Source organism: Myotis lucifugus, unplaced genomic scaffold (assembly GCF_000147115.1).
Source record: "Myotis lucifugus unplaced genomic scaffold, Myoluc2.0 scaffold_130, whole genome shotgun sequence".
Lineage (NCBI taxonomy): Eukaryota > Metazoa > Chordata > Mammalia > Chiroptera > Vespertilionidae > Myotis > Myotis lucifugus.
In genome coordinates this window covers 3149913-3168138 of record NW_005871178.1, presented here as the reverse complement: position 1 = coordinate 3168138, position 18226 = coordinate 3149913, and the positions used below count along the sequence as shown (strand labels likewise).

The 18226-nt window shown below is 41.4% G+C and overlaps 1 pseudogene; it reads left to right on the top strand.

Annotated features, from left to right (window-relative positions):
- Nucleotides 1-9194: 9194 nt before the first annotated feature.
- LOC102425987 lies at nucleotides 9195-10102 on the top strand (annotated as a pseudogene).
- Nucleotides 10103-18226: the final 8124 nt, after the last annotated feature.

Below are 18226 nucleotides of genomic sequence, written 5' to 3'. Positions count from 1 at the left end.
TTTCACTTAATAATATGTCTTAAGATTTCTCCATGTTTTTTCAAAGCTTGATTATTCATTTCTTAATGGCACTGAATAACATTGGCATGGAGGTACCACAGTTCTTTTATTCATTCATCTTGGTTGCATTCAAGTTTTGACAATTATGAATAGAGCTGCTATAAAAACATTCATGTGCAGGTTTTTGTGTGGACATGTTTTCAACTCATGTGGGTAAATAGCAAGAAACATAATTGCTAGATGATATGGTAAGATGTTCAGTTTTTTTTAAAAAAAAACTTCTAGAAGAGCAAAAGAGTAATTTTGAGAAATGTTGAAGGAAGTTTTAAGACTTTTCTCTTCATGAAAACATGCTCTCTTTAGCATGCAGTATGTTATATGTTATGAGATTTCATTATTTGTAAAATGGGGTTAATGAAATCCATTTAGCTTCTATGAAGAATGTTGGGAAAATAATGTTTAAAATGTGATAGAGTGGTGTGACCAGTATGGCTTAATTAGTTGAGCATGATCCATGTACCAGGGGGTCACTGGATAGATTTTCAGTCAGGGCATATGCCCAGGTTGCAGTTTGATTCATAGTCAGGGCATATGCCCAGGTTGCAGGCTCAGTCCCCAGTAGGGAATGTGCAAGAGACAGCCAATAGATGTTTCTCTCTTATTGACATTTCTCTCCCTCCTTCTCCTTTTCTCTCTCTAAAATCAATAATGTTTTTAAAATATGATAGAGTATATACTGGATGTCTTTGAGAAATCTGATAGCTGAAAATAAAAATAAAAATGTTATTACTAAAATCTATTGTTTTAGAATGGCAACATATTTCTTACAACCACAGAAAAGAGAAAGTAAAGTGACTAATACTGAAAAAAAAACCCACACAATAACTTCTGTCTTTCAAAGTGGCTATACCATTTTACATTACCAGCAACAATAAATGAGTTCCTCTTACTCAGATCCTCCACAACATTTGGTGTTGTCAGTGTTCTGGATTTTGTTCATTCTAATAGGTGAAATGGTATCTCATTGTTCTTGTTGTTTTAATTGAATTTATTGGGGTGACATTGGTTAATAAAATTATACAAGTTCAGGTATACAATTCTACAATACACCATCTGAATATTGTATTGTGTTTACCACCCCAAGTCAAGTTGTCTTCTTCCATCACCATTTATACACCTTTACCTTCTTCTACGTCCCCCAATGCCTCCTTCCCTTGGGCAATCACTATACTGTTGTCTGTGTTCATCAGTCTTTCTTTTTTTCCTTGCCTAATCCCTTCACCTTCTCACGCATTCTGTTCTCTGTATCCATGAGTCTGTCTCCACATTGTTAGTTTATTTTTGTTCATTAGATGCCACATATGAGTGAAATCATATGGTACTTGTGTTTTTCTAACTGGCTTATCTCATTCAGCATAATACTCTCCAGAGCCATCTATGCTATTACAAAAGGTAAGATTTTCCTCTTTTTATGGCTGAGTAGTATTCCCATTGTGTAAATGTAGCACAAGCTTTCCCCTAACTTATCAAGTGCTGAGGAGCACTTGAGCTCCTTCCAATCTTGGCTATTGTAAATAGAACTGCAAGGAACACAGGGGTGCATATATTCTTTCCAATCTGCGTTTCAATTTTCTTTGGATATAATCCCAGAAGTAGAGTAGCTGTGTCAAAAGGCAGTTACATGTTTAAGTTTTTGAGGAAACTCTACACTGTTTTCCATAGTAGTTGTACCAATCCGCATTATGGCCAACAGTGCACTAGGGTTCCCTTTTCTCAACATCCTCGCCAACACTTGTCATTTGTGGATTTATTAATGATATCCATTCTGAGAGGTGTGAGGTGATATCTCATTGTGGTTTTAATTTGCATTTCTCTGATAATTACTGACATTTGGCATCGTTTCATATGTATATTGGCCATCTGTATATCTTCCTTGGAGAAGTGTCTAAGCAGGTGCTTTGCCTGTTTTGAAATTGGATTATTTGGCGGGGGGTGTTTATTTTTTGGTGTTGAGTTGTTTGAGTTCTTCATAAATTTTAGAATATTAACTCCTTATCAGAAGTAACATTGGCGAATGTGTCTTCCTATTCAGTGGGTTGTCTTTTCATTTTGCTCATGATTTCTCTTGCTGTGAAAAAATGTTTAGTTTGATGCAGTTGCATTTCTTTATTTTTTTTTCTTTTGTTTCCCTTGCCCTAGGAGATATATCAGAAAAAATATTGCTACAAGAAATATCTAAGATTTTACTCTGGTAACTGCTGAGTCCACTCCTTGAGTGTGCTACTCATGAAGGTGTTTGAATGGTGCTCCAGCATGGTCTGAAGCTGTCCACTGGGTGTGCTGGCTCTGGAGCCTCCTGGAAGGTGCAGGCCAAAGTCAGCCACCACAAGTGCTCTACCTGGGACCATCGATTATGAACAACAAAGCAATCTACAGATGGCTTCTACTTGTGCTGGGCTTAAAGGTGCCCAGGAGAGGTCAAGCTGCAAACCAAGGCTGGCTACCACTAATTCTGGGCCTGAGGCCACTTAGCAAGAGTTATGGGGCATGCTGAGGCCTCATGCTGCTTGTTTCAGAGATTTTAGGGAAGTCTGGAGCATAAGCCAAGACAGACCATCTGTATGGAAAAAAAACATTGGAAACAGCTTGGATAGGTCCGCTAGTTGGGTAGGGCAGGGTCTCAGTGTATCACCAGTAGGGTAAATGGTGATACCCAGGTTGATGGAGACAGATATGGCACCTGCCGACTGGCTCCATGGGGGAAGGGCTCAAAACACACACACACACACACACACACACACACACATACACACACACAAAACAATAGCCTCTGCCAGCACTGTCCAGGAGAAAACCACCCTTAAGCTCTCTCTGATACCAGACAACTCAGTTTCTCCCTAAATGGCCTAGGTGCCGTTTGAGCTGCTGCCCCAATACTGGAGCTCAGAGCAACCGAGTTAAAATAAGTCAATGTATGGACCCTTTAATACAGTGGTTCTCAACCTTGGCTGTACATTAGAATCACCTGGGGATCTTTTTAAAATCCTGATTTCTGGGTCTCATCCTCCGGAAATTCTGTTTCTTTGTTATGGGGTGGGGCTACAACATTAGTAACAAAGAAACAGAATTTCCGGAGGATGAGGCCCAGAAATCAGGATTTTAAAAAGATTCCCAGGTGATTCTAATGTGCAGCCAAGGTTGAGAACCACTGCTTTAATAGGAATGCCTGGGACTCCAACAGCCCACTGTCTCAGCCAAATCCATGCTGATTTTTACAGCCAGAAGTTATGGGGACTTGTCTTCCTGGACACCTGGACTTGGGGAAAGGTGACGGGGACTCCTCGCTTCTTAGGGGTTACTTCCATAGCCAAGATATCCCTCCCAACTTTTATCTGCCAAATGTGGGTATGTGGACCAGCCTTTTACCACATTTCTGTCCCTACTACCAGTCTTGATGTGGCTTTTTCTTTAAATCCTTAGTTGTAGGATTTCTGTTTGTCCAGATTTCATGTGGTTCTGAATAATGGTTGTTCCGTAGTTTAGCTGTCATTTTGATTTGATTGTGTGAGGATGCCCAAGTCCCCAGGACCCATTGTTTTCAATGACTCGGGCCTCTTCTGCTTACCAACTCTGTGATATTTGGCAAATTTCTTAACTTCTATAAGTCTGAGCTCCCTCAGCCATAAAATGGGGATAATTATAGTACTACTTGATATGACTGCTACAAAGATTAAATGGGGTACAACATGTACAAGCCTGATGTGGTAATCACTCAACAAATAATATGTCATTATAATCATTCTTTCAAAACATATCTTTGATATCAAACAATACTATACGGCTATAGTAATCAAAACAGTATGGTACTGGCAAAAAAAAGACACGTCGATCAGTTGAACAGTATAGAGAGCCATAAATAAACCCACACCTATATGGTTAATTAATATATGATAAAGGCAGCAAGAATATATAAAGACCATATATTCAGTAAACAGTGCTTGCAAAACTGGACAGTTGCAAAAAGTAAAAATAGAGCACCTTCTTACACCATACACAAGAATAATCTCAAAATGGATTAAAGACTTAAATATAACACTCAAAACCATAAAACTTCTAAAAGAAAACATAGGCAGTAAAAGAAACATTTCTTTTAGCAATATTTATTTATCTCCTTAGACAAGGGAAACAAAAGAAAAAAATAAACAAATGGGACTACATCGAACTAAAATGATTCTGCACAGCAAAGGAAACCATCAACAAAACAAAAACACAACCTATGAATGGAAGAACATATTCACCAATGATAGATCCAATAAGGTATTAATATCCAAAATTTATAAAGAATTCATACAACTCAACACCAAAAATTCAAACAATTCAATTTTAAAAAAATGGGCGAGAACAGATGGGCACTTCTCCAAAGAGAACATACAAATGGCTAATAGATATATGAAAAGATGCTGAACATCACTAGTCATCAGAGAATTGAAAATTAAAACCACAATGAGATATCACCTCACACCTGTCAGAATGGCTATCATCAATAAATCAACAAAAAAGTGTTGGAGAGAATGTTGAAGAAAAGGGAACCCCAGTGCACTATTGGTAGAAATGCAGATCAGTGTAGCCACTATGGAAAACAGTATGGAGGTTCCTCAAAATTAAAAATGAAACTGCCGCCCTGATTGGTTTGGCTCAGTGGATAGAGCGTCGGCCTGCGGACTGAAGGGTCCCAGGTTCGATTCTGGTCAAGGGCATGTACCTTGGTTGCAGACACATCCCCAGTGGGGAGTGTGCAAGAGGCAGCTGAATCGATGTTTCTCTGTCATCGATGTTTCTAACTCTCTATCCCTCTCCTTCTCCCTTCCTCTCTGTAAAAAAAATCAATAAAATATACTTTAAAAATAAATAAATAAATAAAAATAAAAATGAAACTGCCTTATGACCCAGTGATTCCACTTCTGGGTATATATCTGAAGAAACCCAAAGTATAATAAAAAAGAATATATGCACCCGTATGTTCACTGCAGTGTTCTTTACAATAGCCAAGATATGGAAGCAATCCAAGTGCCCATCAATAAATGAGTGGATTGCCAAGCTGGTGTGATCAGTGGTTGAGCATCAACCTATAAACCAGGAGATCATAGTTCGATTCCCAGTTAGGGCATATGCCCAGGTTGCAGGCTTAATCCCCAGTGGGGGGCATGCAGAAGGCAGCCGATCAATGATTCTCTCTCATCACTGATGTTTCTGTATCTCTCTTTCCCTCTCCCTTTGTCTCTGAAATCAATAAGAAAAATATATTAATAAAATAGATGAGTGGATAAAAAAGCAGCAGTACAGAGAAACCATGGAATATTACTTGGCCATAAAAAAGAATGAAACCTTGCCATTTGCAACAGCACAGATGGACTTAGAGGGTATGCTAAGTGAAATAAATCAGACAGAGAAAGATAAATACCATACAATTTCATTTATATGTGGAAAATAAAAGAGTAAAATAAATGAACAAACAGAATAGAAATACTCAAAGATACAAAGATCAGACTGATAGTTGCCAGATGTGTGGGGGGTTGGGAGGCTGGGTGAAAAAGGTGAAGGGACTAAGAAATACAAACTGGTAGTTACAAAATAGTCATGGGAATGTAACTACAACATAGGAAATATAGTCAATAATATTGTAATAAGTATGTTGCCAGGTGGGTACTGGAAATATTGGGAGAAATCACTTTGTAAAGTGCATGATTGTCTAACAACTGTACTGTACACCTGAAAATAATATAAATAATATTGAATATAAACTTTAATTTTGAAGAAATTTTAAAGAAAATGTAAAAACCTATCTTTGAATAGATATTACTGATATGTATTCAATAATACATACTTGCTGTAAACACCAAGAATAAAGTGTAATAAAACACCATTACAGTAGGGAAGACAAATAATTGGACAGAAAGCAAAGAAGTAAGTAAAGGAGACATTACTTGTATTATAATCAAGCAATTATTTTAGTTATTATAATTCATCCTACCCACAATTAACATCCTAAACTAAAAATTTGAAGGATTAAGACATGGGAATCCTAGTTTCCACATCAAAATATCAACACAGAAAAAAAAAAAAACACCAAGATGGCGGCATAGGTAAACACCGGAGATTGCTGCCTCGCACAACCACTTTAAGAATACAACTAAAAGATGGAACGGACATCATCCAAAACCACAGGAAGGCTGGCTGAGTGGAAATTCTACAACTAGAAGGAAAGAGAAAAGCATACCGAGACTCAGAGGAGGTGCGGTGCGGAAGTACAGAGGTACGGAGGCGCATGCGGAGAGGGCTGCCGGCTGAGGACACGGTTGTCTTTTTCAATCGGGAGGGAGGCTCAAGCTCTGAGCTCCAGTTCCGGGCGAGTCTCTGGGGACCCAGACTCATACGGGAGAAACTGGACTGTCTGGCATCGGTGGGAACTGGAGGGCGGCTTTCTCTCAGAGGTGCTTGCAGCAATTGCCGGGACACTGAGGAGCAGGACCTCTGAGGGCAGCCATAGCTGCTTGCTCCGCCCTGTTGATCCCCTGGGACCCCGCCCCGCCAAGGCACAAGCCACCAAGGAGGCTTTTGCATATGAAAGGCCTGGCCCTTTGCAATCTGAAAATTACCTAACAAACTGCAGCTGGCCCAAGGACCCAGGCAACTTGCATTCCTTCATACCTGGCTCCTGCTGGATGGCCTCAGGCAGAGGCTAGATTAGCACCTCCTTAGAGATCCAGGAGCCAGTGTGCCCGGTGGTCAGAGTGGCACCATCCACATTGCAGCTCCTCAGATCCATAAAGGACACATTCAGGGGGCAGACTCAGTGAGCACCAAAGCCCCACTGAAGCAAGTCTTGCCCGGAGGGGTGTCTCCAGCACAGAAGTTCTCCCACTGCAGACACAGCTGATTCTCACAGCCAATTGGCCTGGAGGTCAATTCCTCCCAGTGATACCTACAACAATCAAGGCTTAACTACAACAAGACTGTGCACAAAGCCCACAAGGGGGTGCACCAAGAGTGTCCACCTCAGGTAATTGGGGAGGCTGAGCCACTGGGACCTATAGGACACCTAGCACACAAGGCCATTCTATCAACACAGGGAAGCAGCCAAAATGCAGAGACAAAGAAACAGGGCACAAATGACAGAAATGGAAGAAAGCAAACTACTGGATATAGAGTTCAAAACCACACTTTTAAGGTTTTTCAAGAACTTTCTAGAAACCGCCAACAAATTTAGTAAGACCCTCAAAAAGATGGGTGAGACCGCCAATAAATGTAGTGAGATCCTCAAGAAATCTAGTGAGACCATCGAGGGTATGAAAAAGGACCACCTAGAAATTAAGCATATACTGACTGAAATAAAGGATACTATGCAGAGTTCCAACAGCAGACTAGAGGATCGCAAGAATCAAGCCAAAGATTTGAAATACGAAGAAGCAAAAAACACCCAACCGGAAAAGCAAAATGAAAAAAGAATCCAAAAATATAAAGATAGTGTAAGAAGCCTCTGGGACAGCTTCAATCGTACCAACATCCAAATTATAGGGGTGCCAGAAGAAGAGAGAGAGCAAGATATTGAAAACCTATTTGAAGAAATAATGACAGAAAACTTCCCCTACCTGATGAAAGAAACAGACTTACAAGTCCAGGAAGCGCAGAGAACCCCAAACAAAAGGAATCCAAAGAGGACCACACCAAGACACATCATAATTAAAATGCCAAGAGCAAAAGACAAAGAGAGAATCTTAAAAGCAGCAAGAAAAAGACAGTTACCTACAAGGGACTACCCATACATCTGTCAGCTGATTTCTGAACAGAAACTTTGCAGGCCAGAAGGGAGTGGCAAGAAATATTCAAAGTGATGAATGCCAAGAACCTACAACCAAGATTACTTTATCCAGCAAAGCTATCATTCAGAATTGAAGGTCAGATAAAGAGCTTCACAGATCAGGAAAAGCTAAAGGAGTTCATCACCACCAAACCAGTATTATATGAAATGCTGAAAGGTATCCTTTAAGAAGAGGAAGAAGAAGAAAAAGGTAAAGATACAAATTATGAACAACAAATACACATCTATCAACAAGTGAATCTAAAAATCAAGTGAATAAATAATCTGATGAACAGAATAAACTGGTGATTATAATAGAATCAGGGGCATAGAAAGGGAGTGGACTAACTATTCTTCGGGGGGGGGGGGGGGTTGGGGGAATGTGAGAAGAGACTGGACAAAAACCGTGCACTTATTGGTGAGGACAGTGGGGGGGGGGGGGGTGAAGGGCAGAGGGCGGGGTGGTAACCGGGTGGAGGGGAGCTATGGGGGAAAAAAGAGAAACAACTGTAATAATCTGAACAATAAAGATTTAATTATTTAAAAAAAATATCAACACAAAATGCTAAAATAAGTTGAGAAACAAATATTCCAGTATAATTCCTAACAACCCCATGTTTTATCTTTCATAAATGAAATTCTTATTTATAAATACTCAAATGTGTTTTACTGGGCGGCTCCCATTTTATGACAATGTTCTGGAATAAGGTAGCTAGGATGGGAAACAAATAAGTCAGGCAGGAATTCATTCAGTAATAACAGTAATTTATTCATTCAAAATAAATCATTTCACAAATAATTTGTTCAATTCACTAAATTCATTGAATCTTGCTAATATTGTAAGTAGTATTTGTAGGTAGAATGTGTTTATTCATTCATTAAATGTTTAGCAGGTACTGTCTTAGGCTTGGATAATAAATATTAAACAAAAACAGTTCCACCCCTGGTTCTTGCCTCTTGCCTTCGACACCACTGTGGCCTCGCCCACTGTGCAGACCCAGGGAGCCCTGCCACTGCAGTCTGACTGCCCGCTGCAGTGGGCCAGGATGTAGGACTTTCTGGAGGAGGGAGATACTCCCTGAGAAGTTGATGACAGGAAGCAACAAGGAGGTGGATTACACTCACTGCTCTACTTGGGCTGCAGCCTGAGCGCCCCCCTGCGCGCAGCTTAATGCCAGCCTAGCCACTTTCTATGGCCGCCTGAGCCAGGACAAGGGAATACAGAGGCTTGGGCCAGAAGCTGTGAGCCTGAGGGGAGGAGGGATTGGCTGGTGGTCATGGAGCCAGAACCCCAGTGCTGCCTGGAAATGTCTTTGTGTCCTTGGACCAGGACCAGCAGCAATAGCAGGACTTCCTGGGTGACATGTCTTGGTTGACAATGCAATACAGGAAGCTTAAACTTTGGAACAAATATCAAATTTCCAACATTCATCACTAATATTCTTGGATGCCACCACTGGGAAGATCATGTGCAGGAATGGGCTGCTGGTGATTCATGGTGACCCAGAAAATTTGGAATTCCCTTGGGGACCTAAACCGTTTTTTCAGGGAAGTCATTGCAGGGCTCCTGCTTAGAAATAATGGAGAATAGCAGCCTGGAGGGGTCTCACGTGGAAATCTATTTCTCCGTACACTGGTGTCCCCCCTGCCAAAGCCTCACCCCAGTCCTGGTGGAATCCTACCGGAAGATCAAGGAGGCAGGTCAGAAATTTGAAGTCATCCTTGTTAGTGCAGACAGGTCAGAGGACTTATATTCAAATAGTACTTCAGTGAGATGCCCTGGCTTGCTGTCCCCTACACTGAGGAGGTCCAGTGTTGTGCCTCAACTGCCTGTATGGAATCCAAGGCATTCCCACCCTCATCATGCTGGACCTGCAGGGTCCAGTGGAGGTGCTGACAGAGGGCAAGAACTGCAGGGAGTTCCCGTGGAACATCATGCCTGTGCTCAGAGCTGTCTGACTCCAATGCCCTGGAGCCCTGGCCTCATCCTTTTTGTAGATTCTGAGGATGATGGGAAGTCCCAGGTGGCCAAGCAGGTGATCCAGCCAATAGCTGAGAAGATCATTGCCAAGTACAAAGCCAAAGGGGAGGCACCACTTCTGTTCTTCATGGTGGAGGAGGATGATATGATTGACTCCCTGAGAGATTATACCAACCTGCCAGAGGCTACTGGACATGGCAGTCTGGGTCAAGGACATGATGGATGTGGTGGAGATCAGCCCTACCATTGCAGAGGCCTCTTGAATGACTCCTAGAAGAAAAGCTCAAACAAGAGTCCATCTAGTGGGCCTCCGACCTCATGAGACATTACTTAAAACTCAGTCTTCCCTCCTTCCCTTCCTTCCTTATACCCACAGACTTCTCCAGCGAGTCCTGAATCACATAACCCAAGTGTCCAGCCTCTCTATGGTACCGTTTTTCTCCATTAGCTTCTCAGCTAGTACCCTAGGGTGCGCATCCTCTCAGCAGCATAGGAACCCACCATGTTTGGAGACGCTGCTTGCAATTCACGGACGCCCACACCTGGCCAGAGCTGGTGCTGCATCACTCACTCTCAGTCACCAGCTCTTGGTGAAGTATTTGCCAAGGTGTCCTGCCCAGTGAGCAAGAAGGGACAGTGCATCCGTGCTCTGGCTCACACAGTTCAGTGACAGAGGTGGAACAGGGATAGGGCCGCCTCGTTACGCCTCAGCTTAGAGCTTCTGGTGAGAAATCTTTTTCTAGGTAACTTAGTCTGTTTTGGTCTGAGGGAAAAACACTAGCTTGTCAATTGGTACTTGGGCAGGGATCTCAGATTTCAAAGGAAGTTTGTGTTCTTCTCTGGTGATTCATATAGTAACTGCTTACTTTGATTGAGCTCTTACCATGGACTAAGGGCTTCTCATTCCTTTCTTATCTCTCTTTCTTCCTTGATCTTGACCTTCTTTAAGTTTCTGCCTTCTCATACAAACAGCCCCTACTAGCTTGGAATTTTGTTAATAACTTCTTCCCCTCCAACATCTGTGTTCTTAGCATTTGGGATGAGGGATTCGCCTAGGAACCTGCACAGGTTTAGCCTCTCTCAACCAGGTGTCAGGTCTTTAAAGCAACCCCAGGCCTTACCCTTGGTTCCACTCTACAGGACTCTGCCATCCAAGACCATTTATTTGGAAAACCCAATTAGCTGTAACATTATTGCTCCTGACTGAACTGGATTGCGGATGTGTAGTTCAGAGGTACAAAATTAGCTGGTAATTAGACTATTACTTGATGTCACCAGCCTGAAATGCAGTCACTTAGTAGGAAATAAAGCAGGCATCCTTATACATTAAAAAAAAAAAAAAAAGTTCCAGAAGAAAAATGGCGACCAGCAGGAAGGTAGGGAGGGAGAGAGTGTGAGAGCGCAAGGAAGTGATAGAGGAGTGTGTGGATGTGTGTGGTGTGTGTGTGTATGAGCTAGGGACAGTTAGATTCTGCAGGTCTTCTAAGGGGCTGCTAAACCGGGCAGTCTTAGAGGGTGGAGCCACGCTTCCTGCGCGGACACTCCTGGGCAGCCAGCACGGGCACAGCGACCACGCCATCTTGGGAAACAGAGCTGCTTGAGACTAGGATCCTGGCCTCAGCACCACTCAGTCTGATCTCAGACGCATACCAGGACCCTGCAGCCACTGGGGACAGAGACCTGGGACCACAGCTTCAGACCTGCGGACACCAAAAGTTCAGAAATCCCCGTGGCAGATCCCTGAGTAACAGAGCCCATCCCCCCTTCCCGCAGGCTCCCAGGCAGTGCCATAGTAACTGATAGACCCACCCCTTGCCAGGGCCTCAGCACTGCCACAGGAACTTTAGCCTGGAAGTGCGCGAGCACCTTGGAACTGATCCCGCTTAGGGCCGGGTTCAGGAGTCCTGGGCTGGGAGCAATTGTGCGAACATCAGGAATTTGTCCCACGGAGCACAGGCCCAAGGACCCCGATTCTCTGGGCAGGAGGCAGCACCAATCACCAGTGACTTGACTGTGTTTCTTATCACCTGCGCCTGAGATACTGATTCCCTGTGCATTCATACTAAGAGCCAGTGACTCCTATTCCTTGTGCAAGGGCACACAGGGACCCTGATTCTCAAGGCGAGGTCGCGAAGCAACAGAGACTCTGATACTGGATTCCCGGGGAACTCTGACTCCTGGTGCACGCTAGGGGGCGCTGATTTTCAACACGCTCCAGGGGGGTCTCTGTTTCAGCATGGTGCAGGCAGGGTCCCTGATTCTAAGGGCGTGCACGAGGCCACATTGAGCGCTGGCAACACTGACTCTGAGCGAGCCTGGTTCAAACCTACCCACAACAACCACACATCTTAGTGGCAGAGCTCTTCAGTGACACTAGGGTGGTGGGAGGCTCCCACTGCACACGGCCCAGGCCCACGCAACTCGACGTTTGAATCATCGGGAGATAATCAGAATGAAGAGATGACACAACACCCAGAGGATAGACAATGAGGAGTCGCCAAGAAAGGAAATTAATGAAGTTGAAGCATGGAACATGACAGAAAAAGAATTCAGAATAATGGTTAGACAATTCATTCACTGGATGGATGAGAAAATCAACAACCTATGCAAGAGTCAGGAAGAAATGAAGAGTGATATAGCTACAATCAAAAACACCATGGAAAGTTTCAACAGCAGGCTAAAAGAAGCAGAGGACCGAATTAGTGACTTAGAAGATAAGGCAGAGAAACAAGCTCAATCTGAACAGCAACTGGAGAAAAAAATTAAAAAGCAGGAGGAGAGCCTAAGGGAGCTTTGGGACAACATGAAACCAAGTAACATATGCATAATAGGGCTGCAAGAAGGACAAGAAGAGCAGCAAGGATTAGAAAATCTATTTGAAGAAATAATGACAGAAAACTTCCCAGATATGGGGAAGAAAAAAGTTACACAAGTACAGAGAGCCCCAAGCAAGATGAACCCCAAAAGACCCACACCAAGACACGTCATAATAACGATGGCAACTGTACAAGACAAAGAGAGAATCTTAAAGGCTGCAAGAGAGAAACAGAGAGTTACCTACAAAGGATCCCCCATCAGAATTTCAAATGATTTCTCAACAGAAACACATCAGGCCAGAAAAGAATGGACAGAAATTTACAAAGTGATGCAAAGCAAAGGACTGAATCCAAGAATACTCTATCCAGCAAGGCTATCATTCAAAATTGAAGGGGAAATAAGAAGCTTCACAGACAAAAAAAGGCTAAGGGAGTTTATCACCACCAAGCCAGCAATGCAAGAAATGCTAAAGGGACTGGTGTAAAAAGAAGAAATAAAAAGCTCAGAAAGAAAACAGCCACACAAAAAAAGAACTGGCTACAAACAAGTACCTTTCAATAATAACTTTAAATGTAAACGGACTAAATGCTCCAACCAAAAGACATCGAGTGGCTGAATGGATAAAAAACCATGACCCATACATTTGCTGTCTACAAGAGACCCACCTCATTAGAAGGGACTCACACAGACTGAAAGTGAAGGGATGGAAAAATATCTTTCAGGCAAATGGAAAGGAAAAGAAAGCTGGGGTAGCAATACTTGTATCGGACAAAATAGACCTCAAAGTGAAGGCCATAACAAGAGATAAGAAAGGCCACTTCATAATACTAAAGGGATCAATACAACAAGAAGATATAACCCTGGTAAACATATATGCACCCAATGTAGGAGCACCCAATTACATAAAAAAACTCCTGGAAGATATCAAAGGAGAGATCGACAACAATACAATCAGAGTAGGGGACTTTAATACATCACTGACATCACTGGATAAATCCTCTAGACAAACAATCAGCAAAGAAATAGCAATCCTAAATGACTCACTAGATCAGATGGACTTAATAGACATCTTCAGAACACTTCACCCCAAAGTCACGGAATATACATTCCACTCAAGTGCTCATGGGACAGATTCAAAAACAGACCACATATTGGGTCACAAACAAAGTCTCCCCAAATTCAAGAAGATTGAAATCATACCAAGCATCTTCTCAGACCACGACGGCATAATATTAGAAATAAACTACAATAAAAACAACCCTGCCGAAACAGGTTTGGCTCAGTGGATAGAGCGTCAGCCTGCGGACTGAAAGGTCCCAGGTTCGATTCCGATGAAGGGCATGTACCTGGGTTGCAGGCACATCCCCAGTGGGAGATGTGCAGGAGGCAGCTGATCGATGTTTCTCTCTCATCGATGTTTCTAACTCTCTATCTCTCTCCCTTCCTCTCTGTAAAAAATCAATAAAATATATTTTAAAAAAATAAATAAAAAAAACAACCCAAAATACTCAGACACTTGGAAGCTGAATAGCATGTTATTAAATATTGATTGGGTTACCAATGAGATAAAAGAAGAAATTAAAAACATCCTGGACACTAATGACAATGAAAACACAACAATCCAAAACCTATGGGACACAATGAAAGCAGTCCTGAGAAGGAAGTTTATAGCTCTACAGGCCTATCTCAAAAAAACAAGAAAAAATGGTAGTAAATCATCTAACTCTACAACTCAAAGAATTAGAAAGAGAGCAACAAGAAAACCCCAGAGTGAGCAGAAGGAAGGAGATAATAAAGATTAGAGCAGAAATAAATGACATAGAGACCAAAAAAACAATACAGAAAATCAATGAAACCAAGAGCTGGTTCTTTGAAAGGATAAACAAGATTGACAAACCTCTAGCCAGGCTCACCAAGAAGCAAAGAGAGAGGACCCAAATAAACCAAATCAGAAACGATAGAGGCGAAATAACAACAGACCCCACAGAAATACAAATGATTGTTAAAAAATACTATGGACAACTCTACTCCAACAAACTAGACAACCTGGAGGAAATGGACAAATTCCTAGAAAAATACAACATTCCAAAACTCAATCAGGAAGAATCTAAAAATCTCAACAGGCCAATAACTATGGAAGAAATTAAAGCAGTCATCAAAAAGCTTCCAGCAAACAAAAGCCCAGGACCAGACAGCTTCACAGGGGAGTTTTACCAAACATTCAAGGAAGAACTAAAACCTATCCTCCTCAGACTACTACAAAAAATTCAAGAGGAAGGAACACTTCCACGCTCATTCTATGAAGCCAGCATCACCCTAATACCAAAACCAGGTAAAGACAACACAATGAAAGAGAATTACAGGCCAATATCCCTCATGAACATAGATGCCAAAATCCTCAACAAAATCTTAGCAAATCGGATCCAGCAGTACATCAGAAAGATCATACACCATGACCAAGTAGGATTTATCCCAGGGATGCAAGGATGGTACAATATCCGCAAATCAATAAACGTGATACACCACATAAACAAATTGAAAGAAAAAAACCACATGGTCATATCAATTGATGCAGAAAAAGCGTTTGACAAAATTCAACACCCATTTTTGATAAAAACTCTCAGCAAGGTGGGAATAGAAGGATCATACCTCAGCATAATAAAAGCCATATATGACAAACCCACAGCCAACATCATACTCAATGGACAAAAACTAACACCATTTCCCCTAAGAACAGGAACAAGACAGGGATGCCCACTCTCACCACTCCTGTTCGACATAGTACTGGAAGTATTAGCCATTGCAATTAGACAAGAAGAAGAAATAAAAGGCATCCAAATTGGAAAAGAAGAAGTAAAACTGTCCTTATTTGCAGATGACATGATATTATACATAAAAAACCCTAAAGACTCCATCAAAAAACTATTAGACTTAATAAAAGAATTCGGCAATGTAGCAGGATACAAAATTAACGCCAAGAAATCTATGGCATTTCTATACACCAATAGTGAATTTGCAGAAAGAGAGACTAAAAAAACAATCCCATTTACCATCGCACCAAAAAAATTAAGCTACCTAGGAATAAACTTAACGAAAGAGGTAAAAGACCTCTACTCAGAAAACTACAGGACATTGAAAAAAGAGATAGAGGAAGACATAAAGAGATGGAAGAACATACCATGTTCTTGGATTGGTAGAATCAACATCATTAAAATGTCCATACTACCCAAAGCAATCTATAAATTCAACGCACTTCCCATTAAAATACCAACGGCATATTTCACAGACCTAGAACGAACTCTCCAAAAATTCATCTGGAATAAAAAAAGACCCCAAATAGCTGCAGTGATCCTGAGAAAGAACAAAGTAGGTGGGATCTCAATACCAGATATCAAGCTGTATTACAAAGCCACTGTTCTCAAAACTGCCTGGTACTGGCACAAGAACAGATATACAGATCAATGGAATAGAATAGAGAGCCCAGAAATCGGCCCGAACCAATATGCTCAATTAATATTTGACAAAGGAGGCAAGAACATACATTGGAGTCAAGATAGTCTCTTCAATAAATGGTGTTGGGAAAATTGGACAGTTACATGCAAGAAAATGAAACTAGACCACCAACTTACACCATACACAAGAATAAACACAAGAATAAACTCAAAATGGATAAAGGACTTAAATATACGACGGGAAAGCATAAAAATACTAGAAGAATCCAAAGGCAACAAAATCTCAGACATATGCCGAAGCAACTTCTTCACCGATACAGATCCTAGGGCATTGGAAACTAAAGAGAAAATAAACAAATGGCACTACATCAAAATAAAAAGCTTCTGCACAGCAAAAGAAACCATCAACAAAACAACAAGACAGCCCACTACATGGGAGAACATATTTGCCAATGTTATTACTGATAAGGGTTTAATCTCCAACATTTATAGGGAACTCATACAACTCAACAAAAGGAAGATAAACAATTCAATCAAACAATGGGCAAAGGACCTAAATAGACACCTTTCAAAAGAGGACATTCAGAAAGCCAAGAGACATATGAAAACATGCTCAAAGTCACTAATCATCCGAGAGATGCAAATCAAAACAACAATGAGGTACCATCTCACACCTGTCAGAATGGCTATCATCAACAAATCAACAAACGACAAGGGCTGGAGAGGATGTGGAGAAAAAGGAACACTTGTGCACTGCTGGTGGGAATGCAGACCAGTGCAGCCACTGTGGAAGACAGCATGGAGTTTCCTCAAAAAACTAAAAATGGAACTCCCATTTGACCCAGTGATCCCACTTCTAGGAATATATCCTAAGAAACCAGAAACACCAATCAGAAAGGATCTATGCACCCCTATGTTCATAGCAGCACAATTTACAATAGCTAAGATCTGGAAACAGCCTAAGTGCCCATCAGTAGATGAATAGATTAGAAAACTGTGGTACATCTACACGATGGAATACTGCTGTAAAAAAGAAGGAACTCTTACCATTTGCAACAGCATGGATGGAACTGGAGAGCATTATGCTAAGTGAAATGAGCCAGTCAATGAAGGAAAAATACCACATGATCTCACCCATTTATGGATAATAAAGACCATAATAAACTTTTGAACAAAAATAGATACAGAGGCAGAGCTGCCTCAAACAGACTGTCGAACTACAGCGGGAAGGACGGGGAGGGTTAGGGGGCAGGAGCGCGAGTGGGGGGGGCGGGTAAGAGATCACCGGAGGACTTGTATGCATGCATATAAGCATAACCAATGGACATAAGACACTGGGGGGTAGGGGAGTCCGGGGGATTGTCAAGGGCAGGGAAAAAAAGAAAGGAGACATATATAATACTCCTTGTAATACTTTAAGCAATAAATAAATAAATAAATAAATAAATAAAATTTAAAAAAAGAAAAAAAAAAGTTCCACTCCTCAATGAGCTTACAACTAATAGAGAAGAGATAATTACTCGTACATGATTTTTTTCAAAATTCACCATAGTGCAACAAGGAACTATAATTATGACATAAACATAAAATAGGATATAAAGGAACAAGTAGTCAATTCTTAGGAAGCTTATTCAGTTATTCTTTCATTCATTCACCAAATGTGATATGACTGTTGATATTAACATGTCATTTATTATTTGTTATTGATTTTTAAAAAAATATATTTTATTGATTTTTTACAGAGAGGAAGGGAGGGAGATAGAGAGTTAGAAACATCGATGAGAGAGAAACATCGATCAGCTGCCTCCTGCACATCTCCTACTGGGGATGTGCCCGAAACCCAGGTACATGACCTTGACCGGAATCGAACCTGGGACCTTTCAGTCCGCAGGCTGACGCTCTATCCACTGAGCCAAACCGGTTTCGGCATGTTACTGATATTATTAGTTTTAATTATTAACGTTAAATTATCACTGAGAACCAACTATGTGCCAGGCACTGTTCAAGCAAATGATATCAAGGTAGACAAAATTAATAAAATCACTGCCTACATGGAGCTCAGGTTCTGGGAGGAAGAGACTAATAGTAAACATATAGAGAAGTAAAATATATAGCATG